The sequence below is a fragment of the Eptatretus burgeri genome, unplaced genomic scaffold (genome assembly GCF_056783735.1).
Source record: "Eptatretus burgeri isolate ZD-2024b unplaced genomic scaffold, Ebu_testis_v1 Ebu_testis_scaffold_63, whole genome shotgun sequence".
In the NCBI taxonomy this organism is placed as follows: domain Eukaryota; kingdom Metazoa; phylum Chordata; class Myxini; order Myxiniformes; family Myxinidae; genus Eptatretus; species Eptatretus burgeri.
The window spans coordinates 103,134-120,695 of record NW_028222013.1 but is presented as its reverse complement, the minus strand read 5'-3'; the positions used below and the strand labels follow the sequence as shown (position 1 = coordinate 120,695).

At 42.5% G+C, this 17,562-nt stretch overlaps 1 long non-coding RNA gene across 1 annotated transcript; it reads right to left on the bottom strand.

Moving 5' to 3' along the window:
* Nucleotides 1–10,520: 10,520 nt before the first annotated feature.
* Nucleotides 10,521–16,535, bottom strand: LOC147007642 (uncharacterized). The gene is made up of 3 exons (XR_015054046.1): nt 16,357–16,535; nt 11,310–11,377; nt 10,521–11,212 (listed from the first exon to the last, which is right to left on the bottom strand). It is a non-coding gene; the product is annotated as an uncharacterized LOC147007642 (long non-coding RNA).
* Nucleotides 16,536–17,562: the final 1,027 nt, after the last annotated feature.

Here is a 17,562-nt window from a genome sequence, read left to right as displayed (position 1 = left end):
AATATTTTAAGACTAAAACTAGATAAACGACTGTTTTTTAATCATTTTTTTGAAAAAACTAGCAAATACAACCCATCACTTCGCTGACAGGTATATTAAGGGTGGGGGAGAAAGAGGGAGGGAGAGAGAGGAGGGAGGAGAGAGAGGAGGGAGGAGAGAGGGGAGGGAGGAGAGAGGGGAGGGAGGAGAGAGGGGAGGGAGGAGAGAGACAGGACAGCGGAGCTCGAAAGAGGGGGAGGTGGGGAGAGCGACGCCTCACCAAGCGTTGCTCTACACTGCAGGAGGGATGGGTGTGAGGAAGGGTGTGTGTGTGTGTGAGAGAAAGAGAAAGAGAAAGAGAAAGAGAAAGAGAAAGAGAAAGAGAAAGAGAAAGAGAAAGAGAAAGAGAAAGAGAAAGAGAAAGAGAAAGAGAAAGAGAAAGAGAAAGAGAAAGAGAAAGAGAAAGAGAAAGAGAAAGAGAAAGAGAAAGAGAAAGAGAAAGAGAAAGAGAAAGAGAAAGAGAAAGAGAAAGAGAAAGAGAAAGAGAAAGAGAAAGAGAAAGAGAAAGAGAAAGAGAAAGAGAAAGAGAAAGAGAAAGAGAAAGAGAAAGAGAAAGAGAAAGAGAAAGAGAAAGAGAAAGAGAAAGAGAAAGAGAAAGAGAAAGAGAAAGAGAAAGAGAAAGAGAAAGAGAAAGAGAAAGAGAAAGAGAAAGAGAAAGAGAAAGAGAAAGAGAAAGAGAAAGAGAAAGAGAAAGAGAAAGAGAAAGAGAAAGAGAAAGAGAAAGAGAAAGAGAAAGAGAAAGAGAAAGAGAAAGAGAAAGAGAAAGAGAAAGAGAAAGAGAAAGAGAAAGAGAAAGAGAAAGAGAAAGAGAAAGAGAAAGAGAAAGAGAAAGAGAAAGAGAAAGAGAAAGAGAAAGAGAAAGAGAAAGAGAAAGAGAAAGAGAAAGAGAAAGAGAAAGAGAAAGAGAAAGAGAAAGAGAAAGAGAAAGAGAAAGAGAAAGGGAAAAGAGAAAGAGAAAGAGAAAGAGAAAGAGAAAGAGAAAGAGAAAGAGAAAGAGAAAGAGAAAGAGAAAGAGAAAGAGAAAGAGAAAGAGAAAGAGAAAGAGAAAGAGAAAGAGAAAGAGAAAGAGAAAGAGAAAGAGAAAGAGAAAGAGAAAGAGAAAGAGAAAGAGAGATAAAGAGATAGAGAGATAGAGAGAGAGAGAGATATAGAGAGAGAGAGATAGAGAGAGAGAGAGAGAGAGAGAAATAGAGAGAGAGAGAGAGAGAGAGAGAGAGAGAGAGAGAGAGAGAGAGAGAGAGAGAGAGAGAGAGAGAGAGAGAGAGAGAGAGAGAGAGAGAGAGAGAGAGAGAGAGAGAGAGAGAGAGAGAGAGAGAGAGAGAGAGAGAGAGAGAGAGAGAGAGAGAGAGAGAGAGAGAGAGAGAGAGAGAGAGAGAGAGAGAGAGAGAGAGAGAGAGAGAGAGAGAGAGAGAGAGAGAGAGAGAGAGAGAGAGAGAGACTTTTATTACAAAAGTATAAAATTAATTTTACAAACCATTTGTGAAAAAAGAAACAAATGTTAAAGAAACATTTTTAGGAAACAGAACATAAGCAATTCATGGATTCATCAGAAGGAAAAAACAAGTGTTTCATTTGTAACACAACAAAGAACATTTTTCACACACCATTTATAAATAAAATCTTGCCCTTTCCCACACCTGCGATAGTGTAGGTACTCCAGGTGGATTCGAGAAGAAATGAAAGTTCTATAAGTCAAAATTATATCACAAGCTGAAAGATCACCACTTTCCACCTTCTTTTTTTCTGGTTTTATAAATTGACATTTTCGCCTCAGTGATCAAAAAATTAACCACAACCAGACTTCCATCTATCTCTTTGTAAGTCCAACAAATTATGAACTGAAAGGAAATCTGACCCAATAAAGTGCTGGACAAAGGTCCTGGAAGAAGGAATGGCTGCAAAGAGGGGGTTGTAAAAAATTGGTTCCTTCAGAAACATTGAGGTGGTCAAAGAACTGGTCTCACGACGCAGTGACAAAGCTTGCGAGGCATTGATGACACTGCAAGTACAGAGGAAGCGATGACACATCAATCTTTGGGAGGTCGAGAAAAAAGCTCACGACCATATCCCAGCCGACCTGCTTGCTTCAGCACACACAGGATTAAACTCTCCCAAAGCATGTGACTGTAAAGAAGCTTCTTTACGAAGAGAAGACGGAAAGTCATGAGCCTGCTGGTGATGTCAACAAGCCCCTGGCCCCTCTCATGACAAGGAAGGTTGAGGACACCTGGTCGGAGCCTGTGTTTAACACCCCAAACAAAATCAATCAATTGTTTCTGGGTGTTTTTGATGATCCACTCAGATGGCTGTCGTACCACAAACCTGTGCCACAGAGGGGAAGTGATCAAATTGTTAGCCACCAATACTCTACCATGGTAAGAAAGTCTACAAAGCAGCCCTCTCCATTTTTGGAGTTTGGAAAACACTTTAGTGGTTAATCCATCCCAGTTTTTTTTTGGATACATCAGGAATCACCGAGATGCACGCCCAAATGGTACACTCCATCATTCTTCCAGGACACATTTCCAAGGAGTGATGGGAAAGAAAAACTTGATGGTAGTCCAAAAAGGAGGCATAACTCTTCGACCAGTTCGCCTTTGCTGAACAAGAAACACCAACATTTTCAAGAGGTTGAAGTAACTCGCATACATCGTCTTGGGTCTGAATTACAGCACAGACATCATCTGCATATGCTATAACTTTTACAGGAGGCTCATTTGGGGAAGCAGAGAACCCTGACAGTTTCTCCCGCAGCCGAAGTAAAAGGGGCTCAATGGAAAGTAAATAAAGAAGACCAGACAAGGGACAACCCTGCCTTATACCCCTCGATACAGAAATTTGAGAAATCAAACCATTGTTTATTTTAACCAAACCATACATATATTGTGATACAATAACTGAATATACGATATAAAAGTTGTACCAAATCCAAAACCCCTCAAAACTGCAAATAGATATTTGTGATCTATACTATTGAAGGCATGTTCTTGATCTATAAAAAATAAACCTATGCTTTTATGCAAACTCACACACGTCAGCAATATCACAAACAGCACCGATGACAGACAAAGAGACAGAGACAGAGACAGAGAGACAGACAGAGAGACAGAGACAGAGACAGAGAGACAGACAGAGACCGAGAGACAAGCCGGTAGGCGGCGATGGGTCGCCGAGCATGGAAACTATAAGATATAGAGCAAAATGGATGTCATATAGTGGATAGGGAATCACCTTAAGATTATGCATATCAAATCTCATCCAGTTCCATCGACTGATAACGACTCGGTATCCATTTAAATGAAAAGTACCGAAAATGCGGTTTGAAATCAGAAATCCCCAAAGTTCGATGGGGTGCTGTGGGTGAACAAAGATCTAAATCAAAAATCCGGCTCGATCGTTTGTGCACAATGTATTCCAGACGATTAGTGTGAATTTTCATGACCATCCGACCATAACCCAAGGAGGAGTAGCATTTGGCGCGAAGGCACCTCCAGCTCTCGCATATTATCGATTTTTGCACTAATTGACCTTTGACCCCTGACCTAAGCGAAATCGATCAATATGTCCTGAGGCAAAGTTGTAGTACTCATTGAGTGCCATGAATCTGCAAAGTTTCATTCGTATCGATGCACTCACCTGGTCCCTAGGGGGGCCTTCAATTTTTGCCAATTTTCGCGCATACCCTAATTGTAGGTTGCGCTGCGGGTAAAGTATTCCATATATCACAAAAAACGGAATATATTTGATAGAGCATCACCTGTAGATCATTCGTGCCACATTTCATTACACTACGTGGGATAATGGCTTTCGGAATTGATTTCGCGTGAACGGTACCGATTTTGAAGGTTTTTCAGTTGTTGCTAGGGAACCAAAGCGTCCCTAGCAACCATCACACTTTCCAAAGCACTAGGTCATAAGATGTACCTACCACCCGAGTTTAGTCAAAATCCGCCCACATTTACTACCAATTATGCTGATGACAAATGAACAAACATCCAAGCAAACAGACAGAATTACTGACAATAAGGCTCACCTATTTCGGCGACCCAACAGAGACAGAGAGACAGAGACAGAGACTTTTGTATGCCTTTATTTATACAAGCTTAGAAAAAACAGTTACACATAAATATACAAAACAAGACAAAAAAACAAAGGTCAAGCACACAGCTAAAATGAAATGATAAGATCATTGTGGTCTACTTTACACAAAGCATTCCTGTGACACAGTTTCTGCTTCAACATTTCAAGATTATTAATATTTTGGTGAAAATAAAATTCTGCAGGTAATCTGGCCACGGTAAGAGCCTTAAAAAGAGTAAAAAACATTGTAATCAGCATCAGGGTTTGCAAGAAGTTTAGCTTTCCTTGTTTTTCGATTGCTAATTTCCCTTCAGCTATTATAAAATTGGCGAGAGCAAATTCAACATGACACTTGGAATTTAGCGGCAATCCAAAAATAAAAGTACGTAAAGAAAGTACAATGTTCATACAACAGCACAATTGTGATAAAAAGGTAAAAAGTGGGGTTAGTCTTGCACAGTCAACATTGGCATGATATAAACCTTTAGAGACCATACAAAAGGGACGCAAAACGGAATGTAAAACATTAAAATGATGAAATAAAACATCTGTAAGTAAATGAACATATTCACATAAATCATATGAACAATTCTCCACGAGATATCACCAGTCGATTTTACAATCGGTGGGGCTTACATGGAAGCCCATTGTGGGCACAGGGGGGGGGGGACCCGGAGGCAACAACCCCTTCCATCGGGATCCAAAACTATCTTTGCACACATTAGGATGCCGTATGGTAACACAAAGGTGGTACAGGCACTTTTTAGCAAAACTAGGAAGTGGAGAGGAAGACAGGATCAAAGCTTCTGTGAATGCAAGTGATGTTATATGTAACTGCGAAAGAAGGCATGGATTTCAGGGACAGCGGTATTGCAATCAAAATTGAGTCCCACACTTCTGGAGGTACGCAAAGTCTCCTGGAGGAGCTGGGAGACAGTTCTGAGAGAGCGCATTCCAGCGGATGTCGCAATGTGCCCGACTGAGTGCCATGTTTTATTCTTGTTCCGCAGATCTCGTATGAGACGTATATCGGAGTTTACGAAGCATTGTATGTAAGCAAGTGATCGATGTAAGTGAGGAAAGAGTGCATTGTCGAAGATAGGCTCGTCGAGAAAGTTGTTGATGTTGTTGTGAGCCATATCTCGATGTACTACAAGAGGCTGCCAGGCTTGTAACAGGTCTTGGTAAAACAAAGGCAATGGAGAGATGTCCACATGTTGCAAGTCCATGAGAAAAAGTTCCTGATTGAAGTGGAGCATGCCAGACATTTTCAGCAAATGGTGAGCAGTGGGGCGCCATATGGCAATGACGCAGAAAAAAGGAAGCGATGGACAGTGGCGACTTGAAACGCCATCAGTCGGCTGACAATGTCAAGAATACAATGGCCACCATCTGCCAATGGCAGGTAAAGGACTTCAGGCTTGACCCAATGTTTACCACCCCAGGAAAAAATCAAGCAGATGTTTCTGTATTGTCAGCAGCAGTGCTTCAGGAGGGTGCAAGGCGATCATTTTGTGCCACAAGGAAGCCAACAGGTTATCACGAGGGCACAACCTCTGTACGACAAGGTAAGTAATATTCCTCTCCATTTCTCTTGTTTATTATCAATTTTGGTAACTGTATTCAACCAGTTCTAAGCTATCAAAGCCGGGGTGCGAATGTACACACCGATATCACGGATGTCTTCCTTCTCCCATTGCAAATTTCTGTTAAGATGAGGCAAACAAACAGCCGGGGTACGGCCAATCCATAGAGCTTTACATTTGTTCCAATTTATTTTCGTTGTGCAAGCCGAAGAGAACTTTTCCAAGTCATTTAATAACATGGTGACATCATCACTATTATGCACCACGACACACACATCATCAGCAGATGTTGAGATAACAATTGGCCTTTCAGTTGGCATCACAGGAAAACCTGGAAGACTGGCACAAAGGCGAATTTGGAGGGGTTCAATGTCGAGAAAGTAGAGAATTCCCGATAACGGACACCCTTGACGGACTCCCCTTCCAACCATTAATGGTGCACACAAGCTATTATTAACTTTGATGATGCTAAAAACATGATTTTTCAACAATGAGACATGGGATATAGAAGTTGCCCCAAAACCAAACTGTTTTAAAGAATAAAATACATATTCATGGCTAATAGAATTGAAAGCTTTCTCTTGGTAAATTGAAAGTAAAAACAAGCCAGCATTCTGCTTTTGAAGAGTACAGACAGACATCCCACAAGTCCCAAATTAAAAAAAAAATATTATCATGAATAGACCGGTTTGGAAGACAAAAAGATTGATCAAAAAAAAGCTAAGAAAAGGCTTTATACGATTCATAAGGGCCTTGGAAAAGATTTTGTAATCCGCACAAAGCAGAGAAATAGGCCTCCAATTCTGTAAAGTCTGGAGATCTCCTTTCTTTGGAATCAGGCACACGACTGCACGGCGACAACTTCGAGGTGACAAACCATCTGGTAAATTAACTTTAAAACATCAAAGTGTTGGTCCAAGCAAATCCCAAAATGTTTCATAAAATTCAACAAGTAAACCATCAAAGCCAGGTGCTTTATGATCATGAAGGTCATTCAGAGCAATTAAAAGTTCATCTACAGTAAAATCTAGTTCTAAAGAGTGTTGTTGTGATTCTTCCAATTGTGGTAGATTTTGGGTAAAATCAGACATTGCTCGTTCATTACTTTTCTTTGTGGTAAAAACATTCTTGTAAAAATCCCGAATAAAACACTTCAACTGAGCATCGTCTTCAATAATAATGTATCCATCACTTGAACATAAGCTTAACAGTGAACGATTAGACTTTGTAGTTTTTTCAAAGTTGAAAAAGTCTTTGCAGCAAGTTTCTGACGTCGATAGATCTTTCAGTCGAAGTCGGGTTAGCAGTCCGAGAGCATCTTCTCCAATTAAACAATTCAATAGGGCTTGTTTCACAAAAAGCCGCTGGCATCGTACATCCTTATCAATATTAATCGTGCTATCTTGTAAAATGAGGATTTCTTTCTTTAAAATACTTAACCGAGCTTGCTTTACACATTCATGAAGTTATTCCTATATTGCTGACAGAAGACTCGGATTTGTGCTTTCATATAATCCCACCATTGACAAAGATTGGTAAAATCGTTCCGTGATTCTAGAATTCGAAGCCAAAATTGTTTAAAAGACGATTTCAAAAAGGAATCATTTAAAAGAGAGGCGTTAAAAGACTAATGAGAAGAATTCCTCTGAGGACCAGGAAAAGAAAGACGCATTTTTATGAAAAAATGATCAGAAAAGCCAGAGGGAGTGATGTCAGTAAAACTTCCACGGTTTAAAAAGAGACTAATGTAAAATTTGTCAAGCCTTGCAAGCGACAAGTTGTTTAACAAGAAACGACACCAAGTAAATTGTTGAACGTTCCCGTGCTGTCGTCGCCAAACGTCACCAAGGTCATGTTGTAACAAAAGTGTGGACAAAGGCCTCGCACTAGCTGGATGAGGTTCAGGGCTGTTCCAATCTCTGACAGGGTCGAAGGTACAAATAAAATCACCACCTAATCACAATCGGGAATCAGGGGTGAGATGATTAAGGAAAGTGAAGGATTCAGTGAAGAAGGCTGTCCTGACTGTGATGTCACTTGGGGCATAAACATTGACAATTAATATCCGATGGGGGTTATATATATATAAAACTAATTTCAGCTACATATCCAGGAACAATTTCATTAAAAACAAGGGAGGAGATGGGAAGACGTGGAGAAATATAAAAAGCAATACTGGCACAGAGATGGAGACAGAGAGAGAGAGAGAGAGAGAGAGAGAGAGAGAGAGAGAGAGAGAGAGAGAGAGAGAGAGAGAGAGAGAGAGAGAGAGAGAGAGAGAGAGAGAGAGAGAGAGAGAGACAGAGAGAGACAGAGAGAGACAGACAGACAGAGAGACAGACAGGCCGTGTTACTGAAAAACCAAGTGCCTTTCAATTTCAGCCTCCAGTCTGCCTTGCAACTCGCAGTTGCCCGAGTTTCTTGTAAAAGAAGAAGATCCATCTTTACATTATTAATAAGCTGCATCGTTTGGACTTTCCGTAAAGGATTACATCCTCTTTTTATATTTAAAACTTGCTGAAATCACAATCAAGAAGTTTTTATGCAATCAAGTGCTTCCTTGCTTTTATCTGGGACGGGGAGTTGTTGGGATGAGGAGCCTTCATCAACAGTTTGATTCGGCATGTCTTTGGGGCACGATCTTTTAACATGTCCGAATTCACCACAACTATAACACACGAGGGTTTCTGTGTTCGCATATCCCATATAAGTCCCTCGATTTTAAAGGGAAGGATTGCCTGAAACCCTGAAACACCTGGTGGTAAAATCATATAAACAATCCGACGAAATAACATAATGTGTTTAGAATTATCATTCCGACTACGGAACGGAATCTTTGTTCATGGGGATACAACCGTACCGTATCGTTTTAACTGGGATACAATCTCATCACATTTAACGAAAGGTGGTAAATTTGAAATCACAACTTTTTTTGCGGGAGTATCCAAAGGGGGAAAAAGGAACATAAATATTGGGATCAAAGAAAAGTCCGCGCTCGACGACTTGAGCAACCATCGGCACTTGGGAAACGAAAAAAGCAATCTTTTTGTTCATACGGGAAACCGCCTTAACATTCTCAATCCCGATAATCTCACCGACACCAACAATTAACTTATCCATGTCGATCTCCGACGGAGGAATACAAACAAAGCCATGTTTCCTGGTTAGCGCTTCAAAGGAAGCATATCGCGAACTTTCACCCGCCATGACTCTTCAATGGCCAGATGGATAAAAATAAATCGGTGAACACCGTTCAAACTTCGACGGGTCACGAGAAAACAAGAATAATTTAAACGAGAGGAAAACGAAAATGAATACAAAATAAGTAAATAAATAAATAAACACGATAAACGAATAATGCACAGCAGTAGATCGGCACGGCCACCACCCAAAGCACAAAGAACTTACCGAATACAGAAGCAAATGCTCTTCTCTCCCTCTCTCAAAACTCAGGAAATGGGGGGAAAAAAGAGGAGGGGTGGGGAAGAAAATGCTGCACAGCAGGGTAAGGCAGACAAAGGAGCACAAGGGCCAACACAGAGTTAACAGACGCACCAACATGCTGCTATGACACTTACACACAGAGCGACTGGCCACCAGGGGGAGGGAGAGAGACAGAGAGAGAGAGGTGGGGAGGAAGAGGGAAAGGTAAGGGGAGGAGGGTGGGGTGAGCAAAGAGAAACCATCCCTGGGAATATTACCACAAATGGACCACACGTGGAAGCTGCCGGGGCTCAGTGACGATCCTGAAGAGAGCCCTCGGCACAAAACTTTGAGAACAGAAAACTTTACAGCTTGGTCCATGCATCATGACCCCTGACCAAAATGAAGGTGGATACTTTCAGCCCACCCTGGGAGGACTAAATTCCACATTCTGAAACCCGCATATGTAGATACCAATCAATGACACACAGGTGCACGCACGCATGTACACTTATTTGCATGGATATATTCTTCAGGGAAAAATTCTGAATTTTTTTTTTTTAAAGAAAAAACCCAGTTTTCCTTGGAGTCCTCCAAACCCCAGGTTACTTATTTAGGGTTAACCCCCTGGGGATCTTTGCCTGGTCGAGGGTTAACTGCATGACCACCACCGCCGCGCCTCAGAACAATGTGCCATTTCCTGTGTGTTTTATATATCACGGCGATGGCCCCACTTCACACAGGAGGCACAAAGACTTCATCGGCTTGACCCAAGACCAGAACAGAATGGGAGGAAGGCCAACAGAACTACAACACAATGACTGTAAAATCTCAGGTACAAGAGGGTGGGAAAATCTGAAACACTGAACCCAAAGTGTTTACCAAACTAAATGTGAGGGTGGTGGTTGACAGGAAACTTGAAGACATGGAGGGAGAGCACAGGACAACAGACTGGAAGAGAAAAATTGGAGGAAGATGGAAGGTGAACCTTGGGAGGGTGAAGTCAATGGTGGGGTGGGGGAAAGGGGAGGTGTGGAGGGGTCACATTGAAGAGATTTTTTTTCAGACAGCTCCCTGCCTGCATCAGGGAGGCTCTCAAAAATATCTCGAAAGGAGGAGCAGAGGATCAGTTTTTGATGATTGGAGTTCCGGGTCAGCTGTGGTGGAGAAATTTGTTGGAGTCACCTCGAGAGTAGGGCAAGATTGTCAGACATTTGTGAGGGGAAAGGGGAGGTCACAGTGAGGAGATACTTGTCTGAAGGCTGCCAGCTTGCATCATGGTGCCCTGCAAATAACTATCTGGAAAAGAACAGACAGGAAAGTAAGATGTTTTGATGATTAGAGTTCTGGGTCAGCAGCTTTGGAGAAATTTGTTGGAGTCACCTAGACAGAAGGGCTATATTGTCAAACATTTGGTAGGGGAAATGGGAGGTCACAGTGAGGAGTTATTTGTCTGAAAGCTGCCAGCTTGCATCATGGAAGCCCACAAATAACTATCTGGAAAAGAACAGACAGGAGAGGAAGAAGTTTTGATGATTACAGTTCAGCATCAGCAGATTCGAGTCAATTATTGGAACTACCTGGAAAATAAGAAAAGATTGTGAGACATTTCTCCACCTGAAAAGAAAACCACACACACTGGAGGAAGTTTTACATGAAGAAGGGGACTGTTGTGGGGCAGTTATGGAACGAGGTTTGGGTTCAGGTTTGGGTTATGGGAAAGAACAAGGTTTGGGTTCAGGTGCCCAAATGTACCTATGAATTGCAGGAACCATGATGTTGACTTGCTGATTGTTTCTTGTGAACCAACAAGACATCAAATTAAGGATTGTTGAAAACTTTTAAAGAGGCACATTCTCTCTGGTCTTTGATCTGGTCCCCGATGATCGATCTGAAAACATCCTGCGTCATTGTGGATAAAACATCACCACTCAACAGCATGACCATCTGATTCTGCTGAGCTGGTGATTGTGATGTCTGATGCTGTTGCGATTCGATGATCGACACAAGAGCATCCACTTCCGGGATCCCACCATCCCGTCTCCCGGTGCTTCTGTTCTTCGTGGAGTTTTTGGCCGTGCAGTCTGTGAAGGAGTAAACAAAATCATTTTCAGATGGAGTTACAACTCCTTAAGTTAACTGAAATTAATTTTATTATTTGTCTACTTCCGTGTAATGTACCCGATCTTAACCGGAAGCTTTCACTGACAGCAAATGTTGCATTGTTGTTGACTGCAGCCATTTATGGTCTGTAACACAAAGAGCAGCAAACATGACACATAAAGAGAGAACCTCGTTTCAGGATATCTTTATTCACTTCAAAACTGACATTTCTCAAGGTTGACTTAGCAAAAGCACAACCCCGTGGTGTACTCCTCCACCAAGAATCAATGAATCCTTGAGTAAATGGCCTCCTGCTGTGATGCATCACTTGTTCAATCCGAGATAGAACTCCGTTCGGGACTGTATTTTATCACTTGGACATTTTCAACCAAAATAAACTCTGGAATGGTTCTCCAACGAGATTGGTAGCCATACCCTGTGAGCTTATATCACTTGCATACCTGGACGATGAGGCTGAGGCATCCAACAATTGCAATGATTATTTGATCAATTCATGACCATTTATGTTGAGTGCCAGCACGGTTGAAGGAGACAATGAACAATGGCGTTGAATGTGGGATTTGTACACATGTTGTGAAGGAACCCGTCTTCCTTCGCAACATAAATTCGGGGTTCAGATGGGAACACCAATGGATTAACCCAGAGGAAATGGTTCTTTGTTTCCATTGTGCTTAACATAGTCAGAGATAAACTTATAAATTATCAAAACCAGGAAGGATAATTTACCTGAAGCGAATAAAACATTGATGTGTGGTGTTCTGTTCAATGTGTTTGTAAGTTCGATTAAATCTGCCCCCTCATTATGAATGGCAAATAGAACGAGGAAATGAAAAGGTACATTAACATTGACTTACCTTGATGGAGTTTCCACATCCAGTGCATTTTTTGTGTCTGCATGGGAATAAAATAAAAACAATAGATCGCACGTGTACGCGAGCGCACGCATGGACACGACCAAACACCAAGACCTCAAAATGAGATCAAAAGAGCTTGGAAGCTGAAGAGCGTCACCAGTGATAATTGGAGCAAGAGGAATAATGAAGAAGAACCTCAGTGACATTTAAAAAAAACATCCCCGGGAATATTACCACAAACTAACGACAATTGGAGGCTGTCCGGGGTTCGGTGACGATCCTGAAAAGAGCCCTCGGGCCAAAACTTTGAGAGCAAAGATGAACAGCTTGCTCCGTGAACCGTTATCCCTCACCGAAGCGAAGATGGATACTTTGAGTCCTGGGAGGACTTCGGTCCATCCCCTGAAACCGGAAAATGGAGATAACAACCGACGACACACACGAGATCAGGGAGGTTTCCGTTCCACCAGATTGCAGCCAACAACAGCAACTTTCACATGTGCACACGCTTGCACACACATACACTGTGCCTTCAGAAAGTATTCACAGCCCTTGACTTTTGTCACATTTTGTTGAATTCCAGCCTGAATTTAAAATGGATCAAATTTAATTATTTTGTCACCAATCGACACAAAATACCCCATAATGACAAAGAGAAAACATATTTTTAGAATATATTTACAAATTAATCAAAAGAGAAATGCAGAAATATCTCATTTACATAAGTATTCAACCCCCTGAGTCAATACTTTGGAGAAGTGTTGATTCAGGACACAACATGTCAGCAAGTCAACACCATCCCCACTGTCAAGCATGGAGGTGGCAGCATCATGTCATGGGGCTGTTTTCATCGGCACGGACTGGCAAGCTTGTCAGGATAGAAGGGACAATGGACGGTGCAAAGTACAGGAGAATCCTTGATGAAGACCTGCTTGGGTCAGCCATGAATCTGAAACTGGGTCGGAGATTCACGTTTCAGCAGGACATTGACCTGAAGCACAAAGCTAACGCCACAATGGAGTGGCTGAATAAGAAGAAAATAAATGTTCTTGAGTGGCCCAGTGAAGTCCTGACTTCTTTTTACCAAGACGTCAAGGCTCGTATAAGAGCTAACACACAGAACATATAACAAGGGGAGCAGGAGACAAGAGGGATGGGAGAGGGAAGCACAAAACAGTGGGGAACAGACATATGAGGAGACCTGTGGAAGGGAGAGGGGTGGGGCGGGGCGGGGTACACGGGGCAAACAAGATGGACACGACAGGGACTTTCAGGAAGGAAAGCAGGGAATTTGGGGTGGATTACTGGGGGAAGAACAAATCGAGGTTTTGGATATGGGAAGATAGGTGGTGGTGAATAACTATTTTGAAGACCTGGAGGGAAGAGTCAGAATGGAGTGTGGGAGTTTGCTCCAAAGGTGGTGAAAAAAAGAGGAATGAAATCGTGAAGGTGAGCAGTTATTCTTGATGTTGGTAGTTTTACCAGAAGGGGGATGCTGATAGACCTTGAGCACCTTGCAGAAATATGGGCGGGACAGATCGCAGACAGAGCGGGGAGGGGGGGATTCGAGACCGGAGAGAAGATGGTGGAAGACAGAAAGACCACAGAACTACCTGCGGTGAGAAAGTGACAAACACAAAGACTCAGACTCATCGCCGGAGATACCAATGATCCTTAATGCCTTGGCTTCCACAGCGTGAAGAGATGAGAGGCGAGAGCACCAGCTCAGAGTGGAGAGCATTACTCCATCAGGCTGCAGATGAAAGCTTGTTATGTGGTCAGGAGCTCAGGTGGGCCGAGGAAGGACTTTACACAATGTCGGAAGCCCAGTCGGCTATTGGTTTTGGAGGCCAGCTTGGAGATGTGGCTTTTCCCAGGAAAGATCATGGCAGATAGTGACAGCCAAAAGCTTGAATGAAAGGACTTCTTCCAGAGGATTGTTGAGAACGTAGATGGGGGGGGGTAGGGAGGGGTTCTAAATGGTCCTTTTGGAGAGACATTGTGAGAGTGTGAGATTTGACAGGACTGAAAGACATGTTCCAGTGTTGGACCAGTTTGTGATTTTATGAAGATTTGCAGAGAGTGAAGAAGCTGCTGCTTCTGATCTGAGGGATGAGAGATGGAATGGCAGAGGGTGGAGTCTTGAACCCAATAAAACATTTATGATGAGACTTGAAGATTGCAGTACATCGATGATTTCCATCAAACTTGGCAGAACGAGAGCAATTTTCAAGTGAAGAATGGGTAAAGATTTCACCATGTCACTGTGCAAAACTGGTGGACACCTCTCCGAATCCATCCACAACTTTTTGAGATATCGTGCTATCTCTCGGTTTCACCCTATCTCTCAATGGTGAAGAATCACTTTAAAAATTCTCGTTGTCGGATCCGGATCTGGATCTTCACCAAAACCTAATCAGTTCGTCCTTGTCACACACCGAACCTGTCCACAAAATTTCATCCGGATCCGTCCCTAACTTTTTGAGATATCGTGTTACAGACAAAAACAAACAGACAGAAAGGGGTGAAAACATAACCTCCTTCACCTTCCACGGCGGAGATAACAAGAGGGTTCAGAGAACACGATACCCCACACAATGTTCAGGTACATGCAGCACGGCCTTCCCATTCGCAGGGGTTACATTCTTTAAAATCCCTGTGAGCCGAAAATCTGCAAACTTGGGGGTAATGGGGAAAATATGGTTCGGGACTTCAACTTGTTTGTTTTCTTGAGTTTTTATAACTTTGTACGGAGCTCATGGTGTTATTTCAAAAGCACAACAGGGGCACAAACTCAAGACCATCCATCCATCCATCCATTGGGACCACACTCTATGCAGAGCATTGGTACTGACTGCCTCAGCAGTCTTCTTGGATATTGGGCACAATCCTGGACGGGGTCGCCACTCCGACACAGTACAACAGCATGCTGGCACTCATCTTGCCGGCCTCGGAAGGATGACAGGTCGAGTTAACCCCACCTAGTATTAATTCAATAGCTGAGTGGGATTTCAACTCAAGACCCTGAGATCTAAAGCTCGTGCAGCCACCTTAACCGTTAAGGCAACAACAGGCTTATTTTACTGAATCAATAAGATAAAATAAAGTTTTTTTCTTGCGTTATTAAGATCATGAAACTTACCTTTTATTATAATGATGATAAAGTTGATCCAATGATGTCATGGCGATGTTGATGCTGGCGATGATAAAGACATGATGATGATGATGATGATGATGATGATGATGATGATGATGATGATGATGATGATGATGATGAGTGTTATTGTGTAGACAATCCATGTTAATTAATTTGGTGAATAAATGTGGAAACTATTTCACCAACCCGCAATTATTCGAGTGCATTGACTGCAATCTGCAAACTTTGCCTCTGAATGAATTCATCGCAATAGAGCGAATCCACGAAGGGGAAACCTACGAACAGCAAGGCCCTCCCGTACGTCACATTTAATAAAATAACGATTTCAAAGATTGGTTTTAAAAAAGTGTGGAAATTTAGCACAACTGAAGCAGTCGTACACCAACTACCCTAATACACTGTAATAAGACGACGCCGAGTCGCGGTTCAGGAGATGGAGACTTGATTGATCACCATACAACACACACCATCGATCGGCATCGTACTGTACATCGCCATATTGATGGTCACTTCTTCACTCGATATGCACATCCCACAGGCCACGCCGTCTCATGCTACACATCGATATACTGTATAGCATGGTTCTTCGAAGTATTCTGAAGGCGATTTGTGTTCCACAGTCTTCAAGTATCAAATTCAATTTAAATAAAGATTTAGATTTAGATCTAAATAAATTAATTCCGGGTTTCACCGCCATTTTCCCCAGTGTGTGTTACATCACCCGATCGAACACGTTACATTCGTTCTTCGTGCCTGTTGCTTGTGTCCATTATGACATCCGTGAAAACGGTAAGTTTTCTGTCTGGAATGATTTTAAATTTTGTTTTACTCCCAGACAGACAGACAGATAAAGTAGAAAAATTATCGCCTTTCTCTGCACATGTGCGATCGGGACGAATTCAGTGCCAACATACGGTAAAAGGAAAGACTCGTCTTCCTATTCATGTTCAAAATACAACATTCAATTTAAATAAGTTGTTCCTCGATCATAAACTGATAAGATCGACGGACATGAACCAATCACTTAATCCCGCCATTCGCTTTGTCGATGCGGGGTAACAAATTGTGAACATTTTAAAGTGGGAAAGGTTACCTCGTCATATTCAGCGATTTATCCTCTTCGTTTTTCTCTTCTGGCCAACCACTTTCCTCCTGCGATGAGGTACCACATCTTCTTTGGAAGCCGGTGCCACTTCGTTCCTCTGTGGAGCTCGTGTAGTCTGATCCTCCTGGAAAGCCGCTGCCACTTGCTTCCTCAGAAAAGTTGGTGCCGCCTTATTCGTTCTCTGCAGGCTAAGTGTAAACTGTTGCCACCGGCGAGCCAGTACAATCTGTTCCTCCTGGGAAGCCGGTGCCACTTGGTTCCTCAGGAGAGTTGGTGCCGCCTGATATGGTCTCTGGAGCCTAGGTATAGGTTGTTTCCTCCGGACTGCCGGTACAGAGCACTGCCCCTGGGAAGTTGGTGCAGCCTTCTGCTGTTGGCGAGACGGTGCAGCCCCAGCAGCCAGGGCATCCTGTTTCCTCTCAACAGGAAATGCAGCCTGCCTGCCCGTGGGTGCTTCCAATATGGACGGCTGTGACATCTTCCTCATGGGTTCCACGACTGCTGGCTGCTGCTTACTTGGTGCTGTAAAAATGGAGGATATTTTTCATTAACATAGATTATGGATTTTTACACAATTCTCAACAGGAAGAACAAGAACAGGTTTAGATGAGGTGAAAATATAAGTGCAAAATAGATGTAGAAAACAAAAAAAGTATTTAATTACACATGAGGTCTTACGATCTAATTGGACACAAGTTCATGGCTCTCTGTTGCTAGTTCAAACAAGGACATGATACTCGAGGTCCTCTACCTTTTGGGTGGTATGAGAAATAGATCTGTGTAATATGAAAGCGAAATGTTCAATGGTTTTTGAAATATCACAAACACAAAAGTACATGGACGGATGATCGGTCGGACGGAGTTCATGTTAATGTCCCCCATCTCTGACTTTGTCGGAGCGGCGGGGGAAATTAAGTAGAGGAGTAAATTATTCGCTGACGTTGAAGACTGAAGAGATTTAAAGCAGCATAATCAAAACTTTACCCAGAACGATATAATACACAGGTGGTGAGAAAAGGGAAGCCTGCAGAAAGGTGACACAAATTATTTAGGAGTAAACGTTTGGCTGCATATTGTGTTGTGATGTGCATTGTGAGGCACGTATTGTGTTATTATGTGCATTGTTTGGCTGAATATTGTGTTGTGATGTGCATTGTGAGGCACGTATTGTGTTATTATGTGCATTGTTTGGCT